The sequence below is a fragment of the Leptonychotes weddellii genome, chromosome 14, assembly GCF_054177405.1.
Source record: "Leptonychotes weddellii isolate Sample4059 chromosome 14, ASM5417740v2, whole genome shotgun sequence".
Taxonomy (NCBI): domain Eukaryota; kingdom Metazoa; phylum Chordata; class Mammalia; order Carnivora; family Phocidae; genus Leptonychotes; species Leptonychotes weddellii.
In genome coordinates this window covers 17,029,211-17,032,130 of record NC_138382.1, presented here as the reverse complement: position 1 = coordinate 17,032,130, position 2,920 = coordinate 17,029,211, and the positions used below count along the sequence as shown (strand labels likewise).

Here is a 2,920-nt window from a genome sequence, read left to right as displayed (position 1 = left end):
ATTCCTTTTGGTTCTAAGTCCAAAATGGCAACTCTCAAAGATCAGCTGATTCAGAATCTTCTTAAGGAAGAACATACCCCCCAGAATAAGGTTACAGCTGTTGAGGTTGGTGCTGTTGGCATGGCTTTTGTGCTATCCCAGTATCTTAATGAAGGACCTGGCAGATGAACTTGCTCTTGTTGATGTCATGGAAGACAGACTGAAGGGAGAGATGATGGATCTCCAGCATGGCAGCCTTTTCCTTAGAACACCAAAAATTGTCTCTGGCAAAGATTATAACGTGACTGCAAACTCCAAGCTGGTTATTATCACAGCTGGGGCATGTCAGCAAGAGGGAGAAAGCGGTCTTAATTTGGTCCAGCGTAACATGAACATCTTTAAGTTCATCATTCCTAATACCATAAAATACAGCCCAAACCACAAGTTGCTTGTCATTTCCAATCCAGTGGATATCTTGACCTATGTGGCCTGGAAGTTAAGTGGCTTTCCCAAAAACCATGTTATTGGAAGTGCTTGCAATCTGGATTCAGCCTGGTTCCATTACCTAATGCGGGAAAGACTGGGAGTTCAGCCATTAAGCTGTCACAGGTGGGTCCTCGGGGAGCATCGAGACTCCAGTATGCCTGTATGGAGTGGAGTAAATGTTGCTGGTGTCTCTCTGAAAAATGCGCACCTTGACTTAGGCACTGATGCCGATAAGGAACCATGGGAAGAGGTTCACAAACAGGTGTTTGACAGTGCCTATGAGGCGATCAAACTGAAAAGCTACACTTCCTGGGCCATTGGACTGTGTGGCAGATTTGGTAGAAAGTATAATGAAGAATCTTAGGTGGGTGCATCCAATTTCCACCATGATTAAGGGTCTCCATGGAATTAAAGTTGTCTTCCTTAGTGTTCCTTGCATCTTGGGACAGAATGGAATTTTAGATGTTGTGAAGGTGATGGACTCCTGAGGAAGAGACCCATTTGAAGAAGAGTGCAGATACACTTTGGGGGATCCAAAAGGAGCTGCAGTTCTAAAGTGTTCTAATGTACCACTTCACTGTCTAGACTACAGCAGGATTTTAGTTGGAGGTTGTGTATATTGTCCTTATCATCTGATCTGTTACTCAAGTTATATTAAAATGGCCTAAGAAAAAACATCAGTTTCCTAAAGTTCCAAATAGGAATGGTTCACCAAACCCTGCAGCTGTATCCCGATGCTGGATGCTACCTGGCTTTGTAGTCCTAAGCTGGTCAGTGTAAGTTAGCCCCACCATCTCAGAGCTACCACGGTCAATATTACATAGCTGCAGTTGCTCTTCACACCAGATGTGTGTTTACCGTGTGTTGTCACTTCTGGTTCCTTCACCCAACACCCAACATGCCTAGTCCATCTTTTTCAGTCCGTCACATCCTGGGATCCAATGTATAAATTCAATATTGCATGTGTTGTGCATAACTGTCCTAAAGGATCTTATTTTGTGCACCATATATGTCAGAATATAATGTATATGGCCATATGATGTAAAAAGACAATGCAACCAACAATCTAAGTGTCATACCAACTAAAATACCAAATAAATTTTGAATAGTGACTCTTTTTTTTTTTTTTTGAAAAAAAGAAAACACCTATTTTAACTTGAGCCACAACTATGGGTTTGCTTTAGAATTTATGAAATTGTCAGTTTCAGGCTCTACCTGCCTTCCCATTCTGCATTTCATTCCTGGTTTCAATTCCCCTCCTTTTCTAGCCTATAGCATTTTCACTTAGGGCTGAATTTCAGCAGAGGACAGAGCCCCCACTAGGAGAGGGGGGTGCCATCTGCAATCCTTAGTAAGCTGTGCCTCTAAACACATAAAAGGAATCAACCAACAAAAACAAAGACCGGGGCAGCGGTGGGGGGGGGGGGGAATGGTCACCCATGGGACAGTTACAAAAGGTCATGTCCATTGAGTATAAACACTCTAGAAGGATTCCAAACTTCATGATTCATTTGGTGCTTTTTTTTAAGCAACTGAAAGCCAAAAAAAATAATAAATTTTGGAATGGGAGGAGACACAATGAAGAACTCTCCATCCATCATCCTTTCCCACACATGACTCTCTCTCTCTGGTTTGACTTCTCAGGGATCCCAGCACACACCATACCAGTACTTATTCCCAACCCCTCACAAATGCTCTTCCCAGATTCTTTTCCTATTCAGATCCTATGCATCCTTCAGAGCCCCATTCAAGTGCCACTACCACCATGAAGCCCTCATGAAAACTCAATCCCTTGGGATCTTTCTTCCTCTAAGTATCTATTGTTCCAATCTTCTTTTACCACACACTTAGGATAGGGTTGGTTTGCCATCATCTCTATAGGATTAGTCTTGTTCTTCCACTTAGAATCCTTAACAACAGTCTCCTACACTTGTTTATTCCCCTGTGTACTGATCACGATCCTGATTACATAGCATAGCCTCCGTTTAAGTTAAGAAAATTATGTATATTATTGAAAATGGAATGACAAAAATAGAAACTTAAGAATTAAAGTCCAGTTTCTTCAACATAAGCAAATATCAGTCTTAATGGTGACCAACCTAACCCCCATGACCTGATTCGTTATTTAAGAACCCATAAATAGGGGCGCCTGGGTGGCTCAGATGGTTGAGCGTCTGCCTTCGGCTCAGGTCATGCATGATCCCAGGGTCCTGGGATCGAGTCCCGCATCGGGCTCTCTGCTCCTTGGGAGCCTGCTTCTCCCTCTGCCTCTCTCTCTCTCTCTGTCTCTCATGAATAAATAAAAAAAAAAAAAAGAACCCATAAATAAATAATTTTTAGATATTCATTCTTTCTAGGAGAAGACAAAAGGTTACAGCCTTGGGCTTTGACAGTAACCTACTAACCCATTCTCTGGAGCAATGTGGCCTGAGAAAAACAGCTCAAAAATCATGCC

General features: G+C 42.4%; 1 pseudogene; it reads left to right on the top strand.

The window, feature by feature from the left end:
* Positions 1 to 6: 6 nt before the first annotated feature.
* Positions 7 to 1,121, top strand: LOC102729740 (L-lactate dehydrogenase A chain pseudogene; annotated as a pseudogene).
* The last annotated feature ends 1,799 nt before the right edge of the window (positions 1,122 to 2,920 follow it).